Here is a 25,837-nt window from a genome sequence, read left to right on the forward strand (position 1 = left end):
AATGGCATGTTACTTTATTTAATGTATGCTCCCTGCCTTTTCTTAACTATTAAGAGGTTATGAATCATTAAAATGTAATGATTATATTTATTTTTGGTAATCTTAACTTTATACTAAAATAAATAGTTTCATTGGATTTTAATAATCCCTATTTACTGGTATTGCCCGATAATAGTCCCTATTCATTTTATCACCACTAGCGGTCCCAAATGTAAAAAAGTTAATCCTCAATGGTCCCTAGTTAAATATAACTTAACGACGTTATACTTTTTTCCGAAATTCAAACTAATGTTTTAGGGCTTATGATCGGAATGAGGATACGAGTCGATTGATGTAAAAATTAGCTTAAAACGGTGATCCAGACGACTTGATTTTTGTTAATTGTAAGTTCAAAAACCCGAATTGAAGCATTATTTCGTCATTTTGGAGCACCATTTCGAACGAAGTTTTACATCAATCGACTCGTATCCTCCTTCCGATCAAAAGCCCTAAAACATTAGTTTGAAATTCAGAAAAAAAGTATAACGTCGTTAAGTTATTTTTAACAGGGGACCATTGGAGCGCCAACTTTTTTAAATTTAGGACCGAAGTGATGATAAAATAAATTGGGATTACTATCGGCCAATACCAGTAAATAAGGATTATTAAAATCCATTAAACCAAATAAATATTATAATGGCATGTTACTTTATTTAATATATATGGCCCCTGCCTTTTCATTTAATACGCTCATTCCAAGATCCTACGTTTTGTTAATACTTTTTATCATGTTATTTTATTTTTTATACTTATAAGAGAAAAGAATCTTTTCATTTAAAATTAAAAATGTTAGGAGAGACTCATGATTCATCAAGTATTTAAATTAGTTCATTTTGTTATAATACTTTTGTTTGTTTATTGTCTATTCAGACACAATCTGGTTAAAATACGATACCCAATCCAGTAACCCACGGATCAACTATCACCCTCCACCCCCATCTTCATTTGAAATTTGCAACTTAATCATTGTAGCCTCCTTGTAATTACTTGCTATGCAGTTAATGTGTTAAAAATATCGGATAGCGGTCATGGGCTGCTATTTGAGATATAGGTTATTGCGGCGGGATAGCGGTGAGAAAGCGGTAATTTTAATATCATGTATATATATATGTGTGTGTGTAAATATATTAATAGTAATATCAATAGAATAAAACACAAAGGTATCAATAACTGAATTATGATCCAATTATAAGTAATGAAATCTTCTTCTGATTCTACATCAAACAAGGACTCATTGGTAGACGAAAGAGTGAGAACACGACTTTTCTAGGGTTTGGATAAAAAATCCGGTTATAAACATATAAATGATCAAATTTTAAGTTTGAGCAATTATGGTCTTTTCTTAATTTAGCCTAAATATACCAACCTTGAAAATCGATGCTATGACCGCTATCTAAAAATAAAAAAATCGATCAAATAATGGCTAAAAGCGCTGGTTTTGTTAGCATGACACATGATAGCAACCTTTTGTTAATGGTGCGTTATAAATTAAATATATTTGAAGTAAAGTGCTATTTTCGTCCTTATGGTTTGGCAAATAATGCAAATTTAGTCCAAAAAAATTATTTTTTGCATATGATCCTCCACGTTTTCCAATTCTTACCAATTACACCCAAATCACTAACCTCGTTAAATTTAATCGTTAAGTCAGGGTTAGACATGTCTTTTCACTCTTTCTTTATTCTATGAGTAAAGTGCCAAAATCGTCCTTGAGGTCTGGTCATATTTGCGAATTTCGTCCAAAAATATTTTTTTCGCACGTAAACCCTCGATTTTTCCCAACCATCGCCAATTTCGTCCAAATTGTTAACTCGGTCTAAATTCACCGTTAACTTAGGGGTGTTACCGTCCTTTTACATGTTTGTTTACATTATTATTATTATTATGTGTTTGTTCGATGACATATATAACATCTAACGATTCCTATGTTTGAATCCAATATAGTATCTGTTTGTTTATTCTTCTTTATTTTTAGTTATATAAAGGGTTTAGCTCAGTGTAAAAATAATAACAATGTAAACAAATTGGACGAAATTGACAACAGTTGGGAAACATCAGGGACGATTTTAACACTATACTTAGGGGTGTTCATCGGATCGGATAACGGGTTATTCGGTTCGGATTGTTCGGATTTGAAAATTTTGGAACCCTATCCGAAATCCGATCCGATCCAAATTAGGTACATTCCTATCCGATCCGAATCCGATCCAAATTGAATTCGGATGGATTCGGATCGGATTCGGATAATCCGAAATTATCCGAATAATCCGTTTAACAAATATACAAACTTAAGTTTTATTAAATAAACATACAAAACTGGAAAATAAAAATAAAACACTACAAAAATAAGGGAGTTAAGTAGTGTTAGAGAGTATAACGACGGAGTCTTATGACATTTTTGTCTATGGTGTGTTAGGTTGATTGAACGAATAATGAAGTTATGGTTATAAAGTTATTGTAAATGTTAATGGACTTGACTATATATACTAATAACATGTTATATATTCGGATTATTCGGATATTCGAATAACCCGAACTATCCGGAATTTTTTGAAATCCATATCCGAATCCGAATTAGTTATTCAGATATTCAGATCAATCCGATCCGAATATCCGAATAAGAATTCGGATCGGATTATTCGGGTTTCGGTTTCGGTTCGGATTTCGGTTTTTTCGGATTTCGGATTTCTTGAACACCCCTAACTGTACTTATGTAATAAAGAAAGAGTGAAAAGACTTGTCTACCCCTGAGTTAACGATTCAATTTATCGGAGTTAGTGATTTGGATGTTATTGGCAAGAATTGGGAAACGTGGAGGGTCCATATGCAAAAAATAAACTTTTTAAACTAAATTCGCATTATTTGCTAAACCATAAAGACGAAAATGACACTTTACTTTTACTCTAATGGTTTTGAAAATCCTTACACATATTAGAAAAAGTTTTTATTTACACAAGTAGAGTTTTCTAATTAAACATAAAGGTTGAAAGAGGCTATAATGAATCTATTATCTAGTATTGCGTTAATGCAGGCTATATATTCTTAAATTTAAACAATAATAGAAAAAAAAGCAAGCCACAAGGTGAAGTTAATGCGTCTAGTTCTAGCTTAAATGATAAGCAGTAAAATGAAAAAGGAGTAAAGAAAAAGAATTAAACGTTGGTGGTGGTGGTGGTGGTGGTGGGGGTCGTGGTAGTGGTGGTAGCGGCCGTGGTCGTGGTCATGGTGGGTGGTGGTCGTGGTAGCAGTCGTAGTCGTCCTCGTCGTTGTTGTCATCGTCTTCGTGGTCGTCGTCTTCGTCGTAGTCGTTGTAGTGGTAGTGGTAGCGGTAATGGTAGTCGTAGTGGTAGTGGTAGTTAGAGGTGTACAAATCCGGTTTTAAACCCAAACCAAACCGGTTTATAAATCAAACCGGTTTGGTCAACGGCTTGTCAAAACCGGTTTGACTCAAATCGGTTCGTCGGTTTATAAACCGGCTTAGACACAAGATAAGCCGACCTGGTCACGTCGGTTCGGTTCGGTTTATAAACCAGTTTAACAAGTTTTAAACCGGTTTTGGCCGGTTTTAACCGGTTTTTCTCAAACCGGTTCGGTTTTAAAACTGGTTTGGTAGATATTAAGGGGAACCGGTTATGAAACTGGCGGTTTGGGTGAAACCGGTTTTAAACCCAAATCGGTTCGGTTCGGTTCGGTTTGCCTAAAACCGGTCCCAAATCGGTTTTTTTGTACGCCTCTAGCGGTAGTAGTAGTAGTAGTAGTAGTAGTTACATCGAAACAGAAGGCAAGCGGACAACAAACTACGCCGCTACCACTTTTTGAATTACAAAACCCAATCTTTTAAAAACTACATTTGCTGATCTTGGAGCCATAACATTACTATACATGACCCGTTTAACTAATCTCCATAGCTTCAGGCGCGAAGAAAACAAAAGTGTCAAAAGCAAAAGGTATAAATACATGTCGGTTGTCAAGACATGCCTTCTCATATTTAGTCACCTTGCTTGAAGCAATTTTTAAAGTAGCTTGATAGACTGCAAAACCACTACTCCATAAGCCCGCCAGTTGGGAAACCCCTGTTAAATCCACACACGCATGTTTTCCTCTTATCCATCCAAACACCAAAATGTTAGCGGGTCGAAGAGATGATCTTCCCTCCAACGGATCAGACATAAATTCATAGGTGTTTCTTTCTTAACAGAAATTTTGGCCCACCTGAATATGTTAAAGAGCACATTCCTAACCAGATCGTGTCGATACTTGAACATGTCTTGCAACAAACAGGGGTTCTTGAACTTTTTAAATAGTTCAAGTACTACATCTTTTTTCTTGATAACATAGATTCACATAAATCGACAATAATCATCAACAATTAACATGAAATACCGTTTACCTCCCTTTGTTTCAGGCGATATCATGCCACACAAATCTGTGTGAATGAGTTCTAACGGCTTGCTCGTTCTCCACTGTGTCTCACCCGGGAATGGTTCCCTTTATTGCTTCGCTACCAAACATCCATCACATATTTGTGTTGGGTAGGTTATGTTGGGCATGCCTTTGACCAGCCCTATTTTCACCATAGAGTCGACAACTCCAAAGCTTACATGTCCAACCCTTTCAAGCCAGACCCACACCTCATCATCTGTATTTAGTGCCAAACAGACTGGTTTGACTATCTTCAAACCCACTTTGTACAGTCGATTCTTGGCCTGCTGTACTTTCGTCACTATTTTTCCGTTATGGTCAAAAACCCAAAGATACCCGTGTTTCGTCTTGACCTCATACTCATCTTCAGTCATTTGGCCCAAACTAATGATTTTACTACAAAGCGATGTTATATAGTATACCTTAGGAATCATAAATTGATTACAATCTTTGCACTCAAACAATATCGTCCCCTTTCCCTTAATATGAATTAGCAAACCATCTCCAAAGCTTACTTGGCCTATCACTTTGCCATCTAACTCTGCAAAAGGCTCTTTAACCCTTAACATATGGTTACTTTCCCCTGGATCAAGGTACCAAGTATCACTAGACATTTCCTTTTTTTTTCTTCATGCTTGTGAGGAACTATTGGTTCTTTCATTCAACATATCCATGTGATTCACCTTTTCTTCATTAACTACCAGCATTCATCATCTTTTTCCACCATATTCGCTTCAACCTTTTTTTTCTTTCTTACATTCCGATGCGAAATGCCCTTGTTCATTGCAATTGAAGCACGTGACGTGTTTCTTATCACGGTCTTACGACTTGTTTCTCCCGAGTCACGGTTCAACCCACCACTCCAGTGCCCTCCTCTACCACGGTACGAACCTGCACCCCACAACCCACTACAACCGCCCTTATCTTGGTACGAACCCAGCCACATCCGCTGGTTGAGAGCCTTCTTCCGGTTCCCTTTTGGGTCTGCTGAGATTCATTTCGGGTGAACAACAACCCGTTGTCACCAGACACGTTAATTTTCCGCTGATTCAACCTATCTTCATAAGCATTCAACCACCCAATCGCCTCCTCGAACAACATCGAATCGACATCTGAACATTGTTCTATAAAAGCAACAAGTTGGAGATACTTTTCGGGGGTTGAATCAAGTAATTTCCTTATGAGTACATTCTCCTCCAACTTCTCACCAAGGCTACTAAATTTGGAAATCATACCACTTACTTTCCGGTGAAGTCATCAATGCTTTCACCGTCTTTCATCTTTATCCAGTCGAACTCTAATAAATAGAAAAGACTTAAACATTTTGAATGGGCTCTACACTAGTGGACCGTGTAGTGTAGCAACTTCTAATAAATTGAAACTATATTTCAATCAAAATAATAAATTCATTAAACAAATCGGCAACATACAAATGACATGAGCCTTATTCACATAAATTAAAAGTCAAATTATTACATATTTTGTGGAATGTGTAAAGTAGAAAAGCTCATAGATAATTTGGAAGTGGACTGGGATTAAGAGAAGCATATGCTAGTAGATGTGGATTGCATTGTAGAATCTTCATTTCTTCTTCATCTAAATTCACAAATGCTTCAATTCCACCACCACAGTTTGTATCCATTAGAGTCACAAAATTAGTGAACATGCGAGCGCCATCAGCCATAATACCAGTCACCTAACTAGGTTTTCCCCAACCAAAATCAATATCATTGAAACCCATGTTACACCAGCTTGTGAAAATGTAGTTATCTATTGGCCCGGTGGAGCTAGTTTCTACAATTTCTTAAAGTGATTTCTGCATTGCAACATACCCTTCATCACCTTGCGCTTTTTGTACAAACTCATCATCAATTTTCGTAATGCTATCATGCACCTTATACACCAAACCAGGCAATGTGGTCTCATGGCTATCTTTGCACACTGTATTTGAGATCCAAATCATGTTACCAAACAAGTCCTTTGACAACTTTACTCCAACTTTTCTACGAAGATTCACGTAGTGGGTTAACGTGGAAGTTTTCTGGAAACCACATGCGTCTTTAGATGCTTCAATTGCACACCTCCATATCAAAGCAGACACCACCTCAACTCGTGTTGGTTGTTTCACTCCACGTTTACTTGCCTATGTTTTTAACATGGCTATGGCATTCGAACTGAATATGAATCTTTTCGTGCTACACTTGCCTTCCTTTAGCAATGTTTGATAATAATCCATAGATGCATCTCTAAGCCACAAACTTTTTGCGTGAAAAATTGATGAAGTAGTTAAGTTTGGATAAATGACTTCTTTAATTCCACAAGCCATGTTAGCCCATCGTTTTAGAAAAGTGTAGAGTGCCGCCCCATCAAGGATCTTGTGTGAGACACACAACCCGACAACGATTCCACCACATTTGAAAATGTTCACTTGAACGTTTGTTACATGAGAGCCCGCACTAAATTCATCAAAACTAGGTTTAAGTGGCAAGAACCTCTTGGTCAATCCATGGACTGGTTGGCGCAAGAAGTCATCAAGATGACCATGAACCAAAGCTAACACATAGTTAGCACCAACATCATTACAATCAATTGAAAGATTGTTCTTTATCGTTCCAGCAAGTGGGTAAAACTGAATTAAGGTTTCGGATAATGATTTCTTTAGAATCAATGACCTTTGTAGGGCTTGGAATATATTGTCATCTTTGTGATTAGGGTAATAAAAGACAATTGGTACGTAAGGAACAATAATAAGTTGATCAAGGATAGAAAGATTGAATGTTTTTAAGTGGGTTGGTGTTGGGGAAGATGGTTTAATGCTCTCTTTAGAAACAATTTCCGTAGAATAAATTGGTTGGTTAGTCATATGGAATGAGTAGATGGTAATTGCAATATAAGATATATGCCCTACAAGGCCATTTTATAGTATGATTTCTAATCAATATTTTATATGCATTTTGCGTTTAGCAACATATGATAAATTAATAAATTAGGTTCTTAATTATAAAACGAGTAATTAGCAAATTAAGTTTAATATAATTATCACGCATGTCTAGCGTTTATTGATTGCACATGATTTTATAATATGAACATAGTCAATGCAAGCTGTGCACTCAATAATATAATTCGATTGCCTTTGATTTTGAGTATCATGAAAGATATTATTAGCACTAAGTTCCCACTTAAACAAACCATTTAGTTTTTATTAGTTCAAAGAGCATGCTATTATTCATATATAATATGTCTATTTTGTGATTGTTCTGTTTGCCTAGCTGCTTGCTAGTCTTTTGTATATTTTATTATGTTGTTGTTAGAAAACACATAAGAAATACTCTTCTAACACCATGAATCTCTAGTTTCAGGTTGCAGCTCAAGAAAACCTGCAAATCGAATTGAACATGAAAACTTCGGAGTAGACATGAGTTTATGAATTTTGAGACGGTTTTGGAGCCGATTCAAATTCTAAAATTCAATTTTAAATGACGAGTAACTAATACAAAAACCTGGATATGATCCACGTAATACAATCCAGTTTTCTAATAAAAACGAGGCTACGTAACATGTGTGGCACTCAAATTCACATCGTATTTTTTTATTAAACTGCGCGTGTTTGAATGTGAGCCTTCCAAAGACAGAATGCCAACCATTCATATTGATTTTGACACGCAAGACCTTATTCAGCCATAATCACCTTAAAAAAATGAAACTGATCACCAATATAGGAAATTCCCTTTAAGTCACGTTTCGAACTGTGACCACAAGATCATGAGCCTTATCATCGGCGGATTTACAGGGGGGTCAAGAGGGTCACCTGACCCTCCGGCCGGCAAAATCTACAGCATACTGAGTAGTCGATCAACGGGAGAAAATATAGTTTGACCCTCTCGATTATGTTGGGGTGAGCATCTAAAAGTCGAAAATGAAAAGAATAGTTACTATACTCAAAGATATTCTTGCATCTGGCGGAGCCGCGGCAGTCCGGCGATGTGTTTATGACGTCGGGAGGTCTGAACGGAGAAAGATGGAAACACTGATAATAAATCATAAAAGTGACTGTTGGTTTAATATTTAATTATCTACACAATAACGGGATTTTTAACCCCCTTTCATTTTATATACTAGGCCCATTACAAAAACTTATTGTTTTATTATTATTTTTTTTCACTTAACCTACTTGGTTACCCGTTGATTAATAAAAAAAACCCTACTTATTGCCCTCTCATCCTTCACTGTTAATGTCTGCTTCACTTACATGCCTAGTTTGCTGGATCTGTTTCCCTCGATTAGCTACTCTTAATTTTTGTCATGAGGTATCTTAAATCAAAGTAATGTTTTACTTTTGTTTTAATTTTAAATTATTTATTTTAATAATTATAAGAATGTTTCCTTGTTTGATATTTACCTAGTTAACATATTATCTAATAGTTTGTCATAGTTTTATATTGTTACTGGTATACGTAGAAATGCTCATTTGAAATTTTGTTTGTTAAAAAACCCCAAATCCGAACATCAAACTTCATAAAGCCGTTAAATGCCAATGAAAATAATAATACAATAAGTCAAGAATAGTTATATAATTGAAAGATTAAATTATTGTTGGCCTTGCCTTGCCTTGCTTTGCACAAACCAATTAATTACAGGTAACAAAAGGTGAGTCAGCGAAGGTTACAGTGACCAATTGTTATTATAAAAGTAGCTGATGTATGGTAACTAATTAAGAATGTAAAACAATTATATTATGACCCTCCGGATAAAAAGTTCTGGTTCCGCCACTAGCCTTAACTATCAATCCAATCTGAAACATCATTGCAATGATTTTATATTAAAGAATGCCGAACTTTAGTTCAAGAGTCAACCACCGATGCTCGTCTTAAAACAAAAAATTGTACCAGATGTCATGAATTTCTTCTTGATTTACCAAACGATATTTTTTAATTTACATGTGGAAAATGTCCCTTTTGGCCTCTTAAAACTAGTGCGCATAGTTTCTAGCGTATTTTTCCTTTAAAACCCTCATTTCAATATTTCCTATCATCAAATGTCACGATTCACACAAACCCATATCTGCACGTGGAAAATGGCAATTTTGACCCCCTCAAAATTATGGTATATTGTTTGTGGAATGTAATCCATTTAAAATTATCGTTTTGAGTATCAATATTAAAAAATAGTTTTGAGTATCAAAATTATGGAAGAACGATGGTGCCCTTCCACCCAAAAGAGTTTGAATGTTTGATAAAGGCCTTTCCAAATAGTCCAAAGCATTAGACGTCACACAATATGTATTTAGATATCTTTCCTTGATTATATACTACTCAGTTAGGAAATTGATTGTATTTAATATATTGTATCACCAGCTTTTAGCCGCATGTATTACACAACTTTTTTGCCTTTGAAGGATTGTTTTTAAAAGCGGGTAAAACTGAGTCAAAGGTGATTTCTTTAGAACCAATGACCTTTGTAAGTTTGCAAGGTTTGGAATATATTGCTGTCTTTGTGACTAGGGTAATAAAAGATGATTAGTACGAAAGGAGCGTTAATAAGTTGATCAAGGATAGAAAGATTGAATGTTTTTAAGTGGGATGTACGGTGTAGGGGGACGATGGTTTATGCTCTTTTTGGAAATGATTTCAATTTTCATAAAGCTTGAACCCTTGACCTCAATGGAAGCAACATCACACTAAGGTAGTGTTTTGTATAAAGGAATGGAAGTTGAAATGAAATGAACCATTTCAAAAGAATGGAATTAAACATGTTTAGTTGTCAAGTATCAATGAAATGGATCATTTCAATGAAATATAATTCCTTTCATTCATAGATTTTTTTCATTCCTTGAGATATGATGCTTTTTTTTTCATTCCTTTAAATAATGGAATGAAAAATAGTCATCTATAATAATAATAATAATTAGCATTTATTATCAATATTATTTTTTCTTTACAATATAATTATTATTATTATTATTTTGTTATGGATGTTCCTTTTCTGTTATCATATATAACTATTATTGTTATAATTATAATTTTAATTATAATCATAATTATAATTTTATTTATAATATTATATCGTTGTTATGTTATTTCCTCTATAATTGATGAAAATAGTATGCGTGTATAGTTTACTATTTAAAAATAATAATACAAAGTAATGGTTAATTTCATTTTTATATGGTAATCAAACAAAACAATGAAATTGTAATGATCTATTTCATTTCTTTGTTCATTTCATTACTCCGCTCATTCCATTACAATATTATTCATTCCATTACATCATACAAACTGACCCTAACACCTAACTCCAATGAGTTTTCTAATTTGAATTCTATAACAAATTAATAATAATAACAATAATAGTAATAATAAAAAAAATTAATAATATAAAAAATACATTTTATCTTTAACTGAACTTGATAATTCTTTTTAATTTATATATTTTGACTATTATAAGTTTGAAAACGAGCTATATTAGCGTACAAAATTCATAACCAGGCAAAAAGATTGCCACAAGCCGACAGCGTAAGAGTTGATTACAAGATATGACCAAAAAAAGTTTTAGTAAATTAGGTTCATAATTATTAAACGTGTAATTAGCAAATTAATTTCAATATTATTCTTTGACACATGACATTTTACACTGGCAAAGCTTATAAGGATGACCACAGACGTTATTTCTGGAGAACTCAATACATATAAAAATTTTTGGATGAAAATACAAGCGGAAGCTTAACCCTTGATTATTAATGCATACATACTTCACATGATTTGTAATATGAGCATAATCAATGAGAGCTCCAATAAAATGTCCATTATTTAAATGAAAGCTGGGCTCGATAATTTAATTCGATTACATCTGATTTTGAGTATCACAAAAGATGTTATTAGCACTAAGTTCTCACTAAAACAAACCATTTAGCTTTTGTTAATGCAACGAGCATTCTATTATTCATAGGATTTTTGATTTTCGAGACGGTTTTGGACATGATTCAATTTGGTAAGTTCATATTAATGGAATGAAAAAACGTGGATATGATCCTCATTATACGATCCGGTTTTCTAATAAAAGAATAAGATTAAAATTGAGGCAATGTTAATGTTTGGGCGTTCAAGAATATAATAAGGTCGGTTTTCCAAGATTAGCAAATGTAGTTTTTAAAAGATTGGGTAGCGGCACATATTGTTGCCCGCTTGCCTTTTGTTTCGATGTAATAAAAAAAACTTGGACTACTTTAATTTTATTTGGAATTATTGAAGATAAATTTATAAGTAGCACCAAAAAAGAATTTGTTACATAAAATGATAAAACGGGGTCTTAATATTAGTTTCATCACCAAAATCTATAGCATACAATTACTTGAGCATTGATACGGATCCACCCACCTGACCCGAGCATTTGCATTAGAGTTTATTTTCTACATGCGTTCAAATATTGCACGCTTACTTTTCATGCAAAATTCTAGCATCATCTCCATGTTCACCACCTAAGTGTCATGCAGTTATATTCCCACGATCACTATTTTATTTTCCTATCTAAAGTCTCTTCTTCATCTAATCTACTTAGAGTCTAACCGCTCTAAGGGTCTCTATCTTAGGAGATTAGTTTATCTCGAATTGAACCACGTCAGAACTTCACTAAAAACCAAATTTGGCATTCACATCATGTTAGAAACGTCATTGCAGTGGCAGTGGTTTCAAGAATCAGTTTCACCGATGCACGCGTCTTAAAACAAGATATTGTATATGATTTTGTGAATTTCTTCTTGGTCTACCAAACACACTATCTTTTGCACGTCGAAAATGTCACTTTTTACCCTTAAAACTATGTACAATTGTGTACATAGTACGTTTATAGCGTATTTTTCCTTTAAAATCCTCATTAAATATTTCTTATCCTCAAAAGATTACATTAGATAATTAAGCTGATAAATTAAAAAGAGTTAAACCGCACCAATGGAGCGTGTAGTGTAGCAACTTCTAATAAACATGAAACTTCATTTCAATCTAAATAATAAATTGATTACGTACAAATGACATGAGCCTTATTCACATAAATTAAAAGTCAAATTATTACATATTTTGTGGAATGTGTAAAGTAGAAAACTTCATAGATAATTTGGAAGTGGACTGGGATCAAGAGAAGCATATGCTAGTAGATCTGGGTTGCATTGTAGAATCTTTATTTCTTCTTCATCCAAATTCACAAATGCTTCAATTCCATCACCACAGTTTGTATCCATCAGAGTCACAAAATTAGTGAACACACGAACGCCATCAGCTACAATACCGGTCACCCAACTAGGTTTTCCCCAACCAAAATCAATATCATAGAAACCCATGTTACACCAGCTTGTGAAAATATAGTTATCTATTGGCCCTGCAGAGTCAATTTCTCCTATTTCTTGAAGTGACTTCTGCATTGCAACATACCCTTCATCACCTTGCGCTTTTTGTGCAAACTCATCATCAATTTTCGCAAAGCTATCATGCACCTTATTCACCAAACCATGCAATGTGGTCTCGTGGCTATCTTTGCACACTGCATTTGAGATCCAAATCATGTTACCAAGCAAGTCTTTTGACAACTTTACTCCAACTTTTCTACGAAGATTCACATAGTGAGTTAACGTGGAACTTTTCTGGAAACCGCATGCTTCTTTAGATGCTTCAATTGCACACTTCCATATCATAGCAGACACCACCTCAACTCGTGTTGGTTGTTTCACTCCACGTTTACTTGCCTCTGCTTTTAACATGGCTATGGCATTCGAACTAAATATGAATCTTTTCGTGCTACACTTTCCTTCCTTTATCAATGTTTGATAATAAGTCATAGATGCATCTCTAAGCCACAAGCTTTTTGCGGGAAAAATTGATGAAGTAGTTAAGTTTGGATAAATGACTTCTTTAGTTCCACAAGCCATGTTAGCCCATCCTTTTAAAAAGTGTAGAGTGCAACCCCATCAAGGATCTTGTGTGAGACACACAAACCGATGGCGATTCCACCACATTTGAAAATGTTCACTTGAACGTTTGTTACACGAGAACCCGCACTAGATTCATCAAAACTAGGTTCAAATGGCAAGAACATCTTGATCAATCCAAGGTCTGGTTGGCACAAGAAGTCATCAAGACGACCATGAGCCAAAGCTAAGACATAGTTAGCACCAACATCATTACAATCAATTGAAAGATTGTTCTTAATCATTCCGGCAAGTGGGTAAAACTGAGTCAAGGTTTCAGATAATGATTTCTTTAGAATCAATGACCTTTGTAGGGCTTGGAATATATTGTCGCGTTTGTGATTAGGGTAATAAAAGATTATTGGTACGTAAGGAACAATAATAAGTTGATCAAGGATAGAAAGATTGAATGTTTTTAAGTGGGTTGGTGTTGGGGAAGATGGTTTAATGCTCTCTTTGGAAATGATTTCAATTTCCATAGAATAAAATGGTTGGTTAGTCATTTGAAATCAGTTTAGAGTAGATGGTAATTGCAATGTGTAAGATATGCCCTACAAAGGCCATTATATATATAGTGTGATTTTTAAAACGTGTAATTAGCTAATTATCACGCGTGTTGAGCGTTTATTGATTGCACATGATTTTGTAATATGAACCTAATCAATGCAAGCTGTGCGCATTTGACTGTATCACGAAAGATATTATTAATTGGCACTAAGTTCCCACTTAAACAAACCATTTCGGGTGTTTTTTTTTTTTTTTGTAATTCAAAAAGCACGCTATATAAGAGCATTTTCATCTCATCCCCTATCTCCAAATCAAAAATTATACTAAAACTCATTTTATGTTCTCTCTCTATTTCAATTAAATAATACTTTTTATACCTTTTATCATTACATTTTTCTCTTTCCTTCACTTACAACCACTTTCAAAATATATTAAAAAATTATAGGTGATGAACAGTAACTTTTCAAATATACAGAAAAATCACTAGTTTTCTAAAATATAAAACTCTTTACTCACAACACCCTAAATCACTCTCTAAATTATAAAAACACCCTTCACATAATGAGGGATTGGATGAGAATGCTCTAATTAATATAATATGTGTCTTTTGTAAGTAATCTGTTTGCCTAATTGCTTGCTATTTTTTTTTATATATTTGTTATATTAGGTTAGGTATCCGTGTGCCATATGGGTTGTAATAAATAAATTTATTCAAATAACTACATATGAAATACAAAAAATATGAACTGTTTATATAAATTTGTATTATACAGTATATTAAATTACATATTAAGCAATATGAAAACAATATATATATACACACACATGTTGAAAATCCATATATCTCTTAATATTTCTTTGAATGAAGCATTTATAGCTTCAACTGTCACTTTATTGTATCTATCTTAATATATATATATATATATATATATATATATATATATATATATTTCATGTCTTCGTTTTTATCTTTGTATATAACAATGAACGTAAAATATCAAATTGTACAAAATACATATAAATACTCATTTGGTTTCCTTTTTTATTCTTTGTTGGGGCTATGTGGAATGTGATGTAGTTTTCTTTTTAACCTTGAGATGCTAGTTAGCACAAGGATGATCCAATTAGGTGTCAAGTGACACAACAATCCTTTTATATATGACACAAAACATATAGTTAACATAGTCACTTGGTAATTCAAAAACATATAGTCACTAAAAAATAAAACTATATAAAACATATAGTCAAAATAGTTCGTGGACACTTCAAAATAATCCATTCTATATTATGGCAATTTTAACTTGTTGCTTTTGAACGAATTATTCGTGTTAGGTTTATTCAAGTTATTAGAAATATAAATTTTATTAGATACTTGTGCTATTTGAGATAAAACTTTAATAAATTCTTTATGGAAAACAGATTAAAAATTGAATTTTGGAAACAATCCAACCCCTAAGTATATTTTAAAAAATCAAAATCTCCAGAGTGGTTTAATCAATAAGAAAAGATTATTTAAGATTGGTTTTATATAATTATCGTTAGTACGCTATATCGGATTAAAGTACATCATTTTTAATAAGTTTCAAAATGGGCAGGTCGGATTAGCCGGCAATCACTTGTTTCTAGTTATTTAATTTATAAATAAACAAAGCATCAAATTTAATTTTTTATACAAACAAAATTAAACTTATTTGACCCATTTGAGACAAAAGCGGCAAATAAACCAAAACATAGGAAGTTGACTGATTATTTGTAGGGCTGTAAACGAACCGAACGAACACGAACAAGGTCTTGTTCGTGTTCGTTCGTTAAGAAAATAATGTGTTCACGAACGGTTCACGAATACTTACCGAACGAGATTTTATGTTCGTGTTCGTTCATTAAGGAAATTAGTTTGTTCACGAACGATTCACGAACACATATAAAATCGGCAGAGCCTAGATATCGAGACCGATGTATTCATCAATGTGAATAATGAAAGCTTGTAAACGAATCGAATGAACATGAACAAGGGCATGTTCGTGTTCATTTAATTTTAAAAGAGCACGGACACTTAATTGAACAAATATTTATGTTCATGTTCGTTTATTTAAAAATGGACATTTGTGTTCGTTTGTTTAAAATCTAAACGAACATAATTGAACAAAGATAAACGAACATACATGAATAAATGTAAATAAACACAAACAAACATAAACGAACTTAAATGTAAACACTTAAATGAACATAAATTAACAAATATAAAACCTTTAAGCAAATAACCTATCTAGATAATATTTAATTATTTTATATTAATACATAATCGAACATAAATAAACGAACATAAACGGATGTTCATGAACATAAATGAACGAACGGAACATGTGTTCATGTTCGTTCGTTTAATTAAACGAACACAAATATTTTGTTCATGTTCGTTCATTTATTAAATAAACGAACTTCCCGCCGAACGGTTCACGAATAGTTCACCGAACGTTCGGTTCGTTTACAGGCCTAATTATTTGCATATGGAAAAACCTTGCTTTGAAATGCCAAAAAGAATCGGAAAAAACCAGTCGGGATAAAATTAAATATTTTTAAAGCTAAGTAGTTGTACACAATAATTCAAGCACCGCCTAATAATAAGTTTGATGCATTGCCTTGTCTTTTCTAAGTGTTGGATTCCTCCTTGATTTCTCTTTAGAACAATGTAGGATGAGATATAGTTTTCTTTTGAATCTTAAGGTGCCAAATAGCATAAAGATGGCTTAATTAGATGTCAAATGGCATAATCATATTTTTGTTTATTATATTAAGGATCGGTGTTGTTTAGAGAAACACATAAGAAATAGTACTCTTCTAACACCATGGATCTCTAGTTTCTGGTTGCAGCTCAAGAAAAACCGAAAATCGAATTGAACATGAAAACTTCGGAGTAGACATGAGTTTATGTTTTTGAGACACTATTCAAATTCTTTTTTAAATGACGAGTAACTATTAGGAAAACCGGATATGATCCTCATAATACAATCCGGTTCTCTAATAAAAACGAGGCTGCACGACATGCAATTGGCACTCAAATTCACATCATGTTTTTTTTAATAGCGCGCGTTGAAAGTGGACCTTCCTTAGACGGGATGTAACCGTTTGTAGGGCTTGAATCGGGTTTCTAACTGTGACCATAATAATGCGCCTTAACTGTCAATCCTATGTCATTAGATCAGAAGTTCAACTGAAAAAACTCACATTAAAAACGTCATTGCAATGATTTTATATTAAAGAATGTCGAGCTTTAGTTCAAGATTAAATTTCACCAATGCTCGTCTTAAAACAAGAAATCGTACCAGATTTCATTCTTCTCTATTTACCAAATGCACGGTATTTTTAAATTTGCACGTGGAAAATGTCACTTTTGAAACCCTCATTTAAATATTTCTTATCTTCAAATGTCTCGATTCACACAAGCCCATATCTGAACGTGGAAAATGATAGTTTTGACCCCGTCAAAATTAGGGTATATTGTTTGTGGAGTGTAACTAATTTAAATGGATTTTTACATATTTCCCCCTCTTAAACCTTTTAAATTACATATTTTTCTAAAATACAAGTTTTTAATACACAATGTACAATGCTCTTTAAGCATGGTTTGGGGAAATATGTAATTTCAAAGTTTAGGTAGGGAAGATATGTAAATGCCCCTAATTTAAAATTCTCGTTTATGGGTATCGATATTAAAAATATTTTTAAATGATGGCTAGTTGGCTACAGTAATAGAGGGTAACAAAGATCTAATTAGCATTACTAATTACTGACAAGTAAATAATCTAATTAGCATAAATTCCATTTTAGAAACACAAAAGAGTTTGAATGTTTGATAAAGGCCTTTCCAAATAGTCCAAATCATTAGATGTCACACAATGTCTAGTTAGATATCTTTCCTTGATTACATACTACTTAGATAGGATTTGAAGGATTGTTCTTAATCGTTCAGGCAAGTGGGTAAAACTGAGTCAAATTTTTAGATAATGATTTCTTTAGGACCAATTAATTACCTTTGTAGGGCTTGGAATATACTGTCGCCTTTGTGACTAGGGTAACAAAAGCTGATTGGCACTTAAGGAGCAATAATGAGTTGTTCAAGGATAGAAAGATCGAATGTTTTTAAGTGGGTTGGTGTTGGGGAAGATGGCTTAATGCTCTCTTTGTAAATGATTTCAATTTCCATAACATAAATTGGTTGTTTAGTCATGAATTTAGTTTTTAGAGTAGATGGTAATTGCAATGTGTAAGATATGCCCAGGCCCGACCTAAGGGGAGGGCGAGGAGGGCGACAGACTCAGACCCACTCTTCCAAGAGGCCCATAATTGTTAAAATAAAATAAAACTTATATGTTATATAGAATTTTGTTTTAACACAAAAGTGAAAAAATGATTCTTTGATTGAATTGAAAGTGTTCTAAACTATGAAAACAAAGGTCATGAGTTTAATTCCCACAATTAGTGTTCTGTTTTTTTTTTTATTGAAAAAAACTTTCATTTGTGTTTTATATGAATCATTTTAATAATATGTTTATTATTGTTTGTTTGTGTTGGGCATTTGAAAGACAATCATATGGTAAAATTGTCAAATTATCTATTACATAATTGAGAATGAGAACGAGATTTTAGAGGCCTGTTTTTACTCGTTCCGAGTTCCAAAATTTTAAGAGATTGTCAGAGACAGCCCTGAATATGCCCGGATAATATACTGTGATTATTAATCAATATTTTATATATAGATTCCGTTCAGCAACATATGATTTGATTTCAACGCATTTAAACATGGAATTGGCTAAATGTATCCACCTCATCTACCTGCCATATACTTGAACTTTTATTTCATGTTAATAATTTTATTTCACATGTTACTCTTATCTATCATTTTATGGTTTTCTTTTAAAAAATTAAATTAAAAACTAGGAAAATTGGATTATAATAATCCGAACTATTGAGCATTGTCCAATAATAATCCCAACTAACAATATGAGTAGTAACAATCCCAACTTTCAGTTTCGTTATCAATAACAACTTTAACCTAATAAAACATTAACTTCGTTAATTTTTAATGACATGGCGTGCTATGAGTAAATTATTTGACTATTTAATAATTAAATTATATTATTAATAAATTATCCACTTCATCTTCTTCAACTTACAACCTCACCACCAGAAACCGCCATCGCTACCGTCGGAAACCTCCATTCACCATTGTTGGAAACTACCAAGTTAAGATCTCTCCCTCTCTGTTAACCCAGAAACCGGTGCCACCATCGTACCATCTCCGCCCGACACTCCTTTGGTCATCCACCATCTCCGGCCGCTACCTTCCCTACACACACCTGCAACCATCTAGGGTTTTCAAAACACAAACCGCCGTTGTTTTGCACCACCATTGGAGCAATGTTTCCAGGTTTTCATAGCAAAATCAGAAGTTGCCTCTGAAACCGGTGGTTTGGGGCGGCTGGTGTTGGGGAGCAGTTTTTGTATGGTTTGGTGTGTTTCCGTCGGAGCCGTTGAAGATGATGGTTGGAATTTATAGTGGTGGCTGCCGCTAATAAAGTAATAAGTATAAAAGTGTGGGCGTGGTAACCGGCAGTGGAGGGTCGTGAAAACTTTGCGTGCCTGGCTTATTCAATTCAGAACCTTCATGTCGGATTTCATTTTGGTGTTTAGTTCACAGTGCGAGATGAATGGCCGGAGTAGGCTTTAATAGGCTGAATTATAATAGTGTGGTCATTCTCATTTCTTATGTGTTTCCGGCGATGGTGATGGTCATTTTCAATGGTGGTGATGGTTGTTTCTAGCAGCTGGGAGGTGGCTGACATGGGTTAGAGTTTGATGAGTTTGTAGATGAGATTGATATTTTATTAATAATATAATTTAATTATTAAATAACATTCCATGTCATCAAAATAATTAACGGAGTTAATGTTCAGTTAGATTAAGGTTGTTATTGATAACGAAACTGAAAGTTGGTATTATTATTGGTCAATGGTTAATATTTTGGATTATTAGAATCCAATTTTCCTAAAAACTATAAAGTTTTTTTTTTTTTTTAATTTCCCATTAACTTTCATTTCCTTTAAGAATTTCATTTGTCATATTACTTCTCTGTGATATTTTTTTTTCCATTTTATGGTCTCACTTTAAAATATTAATATAAAGTTATTTTTTATTTTTTTTTATTTTTCTCTCTCTTTGTGTTTATTGTCCTTGATCATAATAATAATATTTATTATTATTAGTGTCTATGCATTATTATATTTATAAAACAATACATATACATATATATGTGTGTGTGTGTGTGTGTGTGTAGATGCCACAGCCCGACCAAAGGCGGAGGAACATGTTGGGGCGTAACGTATTGATCTAATAGTAGCTCAAAAGACACTAATTAAAGCGATAATAATTATTTAATTCATTAATGTCATACCCCAACCTAAGACGGAAATGTCGGGGCATGATCCGATTGCTCACAGTTCGAAGAAACTATCATAATATAAATGTGACAATATCTAATTAATTATTTTATTCCAATTATACACACAATATCCAAATACAATAACCAATTTAAATATACAAACATAAGCTCAAGTAAAAGTTAATTTGATTATGTCCAAATGTCTCGTCTACATGTCCAAACTTCAATCTTCAATACAAGCAACCTGCATATGCGTATAAAATGGAGTTTTATCAACATAAAGTTGAGTGAGAATATCACCAGTTTTGACACAACAATATAAATAAGCATGACGTGATAAGTGCGGAAAATAAAATCAAACCATAAACAAGTATGTAGGCCGTTGCCAAGCGAATCGGGCATTGGTCACTAGCAGGAACACCCGCTATGCGATTGATTGAATAGTAATCCCAATATGTGATTTATTTAATGGTAACACAAGTAAACAAGTAGCACGTATGTTTGATTAAATCACTCACAATAACACGTATACATTTGTTTGAATATATATATATATATATATATAGTATGAAATACGGATACGTAGGCATATGTCCCCAAAACGTTTAGAAAAGTTGTAAAATAGGGGAATGATAAACTCAACTTAGATTAACGACAAACGAATGTAAATACGATTAAACGAGCTTAACGAATAAGCGAGTCGTCCACTACAAGTCAAACGATATATACGATTCATAATCTAAGATTTTATATTATGATAATATAAATAAAAACGAACTCGTTGCTGCTGGAATAAACCCAAACGGACGTTAAGAACTCAAGTTATGTTTGTTTTAAGATTTAAGCGAGCTGGTACCGACCAAAATCTGAACAGCGAATCAGCAGTCAGGTTTCGGTCAGTAGCCTTAAAATTTCGTTACGAGAATAAAAGTCTTCTGGACCGAACGTTGAATCCAACCAGAAGTATGAGAAAACGTAAAGTCAAACTTGTTGACTGTTTTGCCCTTTAACGAGTTTTAAACGAATTGACTAGTCAACACCCTTCAACCACCGAAAATGATTGAAGGTTATTGAATAGGGAATGTATATGAACAATTTCTATGTTTACAACTCACCCAGGAAGTGAAAGAATCAAGAGAAACGAAGATTCAAAGGTCCACATGTATGCAAAGTCAACCGTTTTATGAGTGTATCTTCAACAATAATGCAAAAACCGAAAGATTTATGATGAGTAGAGGCACGTGACAGCTGGAACTAGTATGTTAGGGTATGGGGAAAGTTTATAACAGAGATTATGAGGATTGTTTATATAGAAAACACTAAAACGAACCATATTTAGTAAATTCACTCGTTTAGGAAACTGAATATGTATTTAATGACTAAATCAATGAAATATGTTGTAGATTTCGTGAATGATCAGTAATTTATGGATATGGACTTGTATTTTAGTTACAATCATTTTCTTGGACCTTAATTCACTCGATTTATGCCAAAAATAAGTGATTTATATGCCAAAAATAAATTAGGAAACAAAATAAGCTATTTAATGAGAAAATCTGGTACAATAACTAACAAAATTTGGCTTGGACACCAAGAAAACAAAATTGGACCAGCTATAACATTTCTTGGAGTTTAAGTTTCATTAATTTAATCGAAAATAGGAAATAATTAGCAAAATTAGTCCCTGTAGTTGCTGAAAATGCGATTTTTAGCCATTTTAAGTGATTTTAAGAGTTTCTAAGGATTATTTGGCATGATTGAAAGTTATGAAATTATAAAATAAGTTAAACCAAGTTATATACAAGTTTTAATTAGTTCAAAAGATCCGAATTACATTCTCGAATCGGTTTAAACAAATACGAAAAATCCAAGATGTTACAATTAATATTAAAACAAGTACACAATTACAATAACTGAATCAATTACATCATACGTTTATATTTTGAATAAATACCCTAAGGCCAAACTAAATATCTTTGATCTTGATCACATCAAATACTTGAACCTATAGCATATATAAAAAGTAGAGTTTTGTCAACACGAATGCTAGTGAGAATACATAAGTTTAAGTTTAGATATATGTAGATAAAAATCACAATTCATATATCAATGATGAGCATTACAATTATTATGAAAATGTAAACAATTAAATAGATGTGGGCCCGTTCATATTGATACAAAATCAATGTACTTGGGTAAATGTATGATCATAATAAGGCATGTTTTAGTTTGTGCTTGACGAATGATTAACTAAGGATTCTAATGTTATGATGATATGATAATTTGTATCTAAAAAAGGAAAAGAAAAAAATAATAGAATTGGAAACAGTTTGTTGTCCCAGAATTGATAAATTATATAAAAATAAGAAACAAATCCCAAAAGTTATAAACAACTCTAGTAAACTAAATCAGTGTGTTAGGAACAACTTTTATTTAGAAAGTTTGGTCAAATCAGGACTCGAGATTGGCTAAAACATCCATTCTTCTAAAATGGTACACATTTGCGCATTGATTTTAAAATAACGATTGGGAAGCCATACAAAAGAACAAAAATACAAATAAATAATCTTTAGAACGGAAACTCAATAAAGTTAATGATAGGCATTTGCCTTCCATCGTTCCAGTTTCTTATGACCAAGTTATTGCTCAACCTTTGTCGAATAATTCTGCTGTCAAATTTGGAACATTATAAATAACAACGTTTTTTATGCTTTGAAATGGACTTTGATAAAGAAAAATTATGAACCACTTGTGGTATGATAAATACAATATATTTGGTCATGTATCATCAAAATACTTATGATTCATGAATTAAAATAAATTAAACGAAACAAAAACTTTAAGAATGTAAGAACTTGTGAAGATGTGACCATTAAAGATCATCTTTCAACCATTAGTTCTTTGTCTCCTCCACAACACACACCATGATGTAGGGTTATGTGGGATCCTTAACATGATTATATGATGGTTTTAGAACCATTATAAATAAAAAGAAAAATAATAGAAAACAAAGAAAATATGATGAAAATGAAAAACGTAAATTAGAATCTTACTTGGAGGAATGTTTTAGGGAGAGAAGAAGAGATGAATGAACAAAGGAAATAAGATGAAAATGAAGGTTATTTATAGTTGTGATTAGAATGGGGTTACGTATGTAAGTCTTTGAGAGAAAGTTGTGTTTGGAATATGCTAGAAAAATACTTTTAAATTAATAAAATATGTCAAGTAAAATACTTAGGATAAAAATTAATTTAAGATGACCATAATTATTTATGTTACACGCTAAAATATTTATCTAGACATACCCGGTTCAACATAGCAAATAAACGATTACACATGTAATCAATGAAATGAATATAGATTCAAGTATTTGCACACATGAAAATAATGTTAATAACTTGAAATAAATAATTTATGACTCCGTAATAATAATAATAAAAATAATAATAATAATAATACATATGATGAATGAGAACTTTATTAAATTTGATCATGCGATTAAGCAATGAACAAGTTTTCGCAGAGAGCTTATAAATTAACAATTTAATAGAAAATTGTTGTAGGGGCTAACATGTATGTTAATAATGTTAAGAGCTAATAGTAATTGATTTAATAAGTTCAGGGGTGTATATTTAGTAAAAATGATATAGAGAGGGATACGTTTAGCAACACCTTTAAACATACCAACCTCAAATGACGAATTTGCTAATTTGAATGCTATACTAAATTAATAATAATTACAATAATAGTAATATAAATAATACGTTTTTATCTTTTAATTTAAGTTGATAATTATTATTTATATATTTTGACGATTATTAGTTTTAAAACGAGTTAAATTGGTGTTTGTAGCGTACAAAATTCACAATTACGCGAAAAGAAAACACAAAACATATTTTTTTTTCTTGGACAACGTATGAAACAACCCCAATACCTCTTGAGACAGGATATAAACCGTCCATACTAATTTTGAACCTCCAGACCTCGCTCAACCAAGAACGCCATCAAGGAGGAAACCAATTACTGTGGGAAAACCACTTTGAGTCAGGTTTCGAACTTGAGACCTTAAAATTTCAAACCTTAACCAACACCACCATGTCATTGGACCATAATGCCAACTACAACAAAAGCGTATAACTTTTTGTAAGAACAACTTTTATTAAACCAAAACTAGCGAAAGCTAGCAACAAAAATAAAAAAGTTACATTATAAGAAGAGGATTTTTAAGCCACTCAGTCCAACTAAAAGTACTTTTACTATCTCTATTTGTAATCCATGAAAACCAATAAATAAGAAGAGAGTCGTAAATGAGGTCTTTTCTGCTAATTTTCGTTTGAAAAACAACTTCATTTCGAGCCCGCTAGATGATTCACCACGAGGAGAGAATAATACCATGAATTAGTTTCTGCTTCTTACTAGTAACTAAAAGCGTATCAACAGTGGCGGATCTTGAACGTCTAGTATGGATAGGCCGAAATTCACGAGAGCCAAAAAAATTTTGTTTTCCCCTACTCCTATGTTTTAGGTCGGCAATCCGTGTCACACCCGGCCCTGAGCGGCGGAAACAGCCGGGCGCGCGCGAGTGGGGATTGATAATTAAGCACGGGCCATTGCAAACATTCAAAGTAAGATTTTCATTACGCATGAAAAGTTTAATACAAATACATTACATTGTTTAAAAATCACATAAAAACATCCAAGTATAAAAACTGTTGAAGATTTCCACGCCATATCCCTTTGTAAGGCGGGAACAACCACGCGCATCGAAGGGATAGAACTAAAATCTTCCAAAAAGCTAGTTTTAGATGTTCAGCGTGAGGTGCTCTAAGTGTGACTCCATGCGCTACCTAATTATCTCCTGAAAGACACGTAAAAACATTTGAATCAGTATAAACTGAGTGAGTTCACAAGTTTTAGTAACTTGATAAATCATATCGCGTCATAAACATAATAGCATCATTGAAACACATGCTTAGTAAAACAGTTCTAAAAACATAATCTGATAAAAAAAATCGTTCCGCGGTTTACGCGCGAACATTTCTGGGAACTGTGCTCGTCTGCGTAAGTGGCGCTGCCACTACGAGCGAAACAAGTAATACCGTCCCGCGAGTTACGCGCGAACGTTTCTGGAAAACGTGCTCGTCCATGCAAAGTGGCGCTGCCACTACGAGCTAAATAATGTAGTGCCGTCCCGCGGTTTACGCGTGGACATTTCTGAAAAACCGTACTCGTCTATGCAAAGAGGCGCTGCCCCTACGAGCTAATCAATAATTCCGTCCCGCGGGTTACGCGCAGACGTTGTGCCGGAAAACAAGGCGCTCGTCCATGCAAAGAGGCGCGACCCCTACGAGCGGGCTCAAACCCATAGTACTGCCCCATGACCATACTAGGCACTCGTCCATGCAAAGAGGTGCGACCCCTACGAGCGGGTGGATCAAACCAGCAGTCCCTACCCTTAGAGTTCCAATGGTAAAGTG

At 33.3% G+C, this 25,837-nt stretch overlaps 2 pseudogenes; both read right to left on the reverse strand.

Annotated features, from left to right (window-relative positions):
- Window positions 1-5,968: 5,968 nt before the first annotated feature.
- On the reverse strand, window positions 5,969-7,324 carry LOC143625297 (epi-neemfruitin B 7-O-acetyltransferse L7AT pseudogene; annotated as a pseudogene).
- A 5,232-nt stretch (window positions 7,325-12,556) lies between these two features.
- On the reverse strand, window positions 12,557-13,893 carry LOC143625298 (epi-neemfruitin B 7-O-acetyltransferse L7AT-like; annotated as a pseudogene).
- Between the last annotated feature and the right edge of the window lie 11,944 nt (window positions 13,894-25,837).

This window comes from Bidens hawaiensis, unplaced genomic scaffold (assembly GCF_021521415.1).
Source record: "Bidens hawaiensis isolate Kalapana, Puna unplaced genomic scaffold, B.hawaiensis_p1.1 tig00004101_1, whole genome shotgun sequence".
In the NCBI taxonomy this organism is placed as follows: domain Eukaryota; kingdom Viridiplantae; phylum Streptophyta; class Magnoliopsida; order Asterales; family Asteraceae; genus Bidens; species Bidens hawaiensis.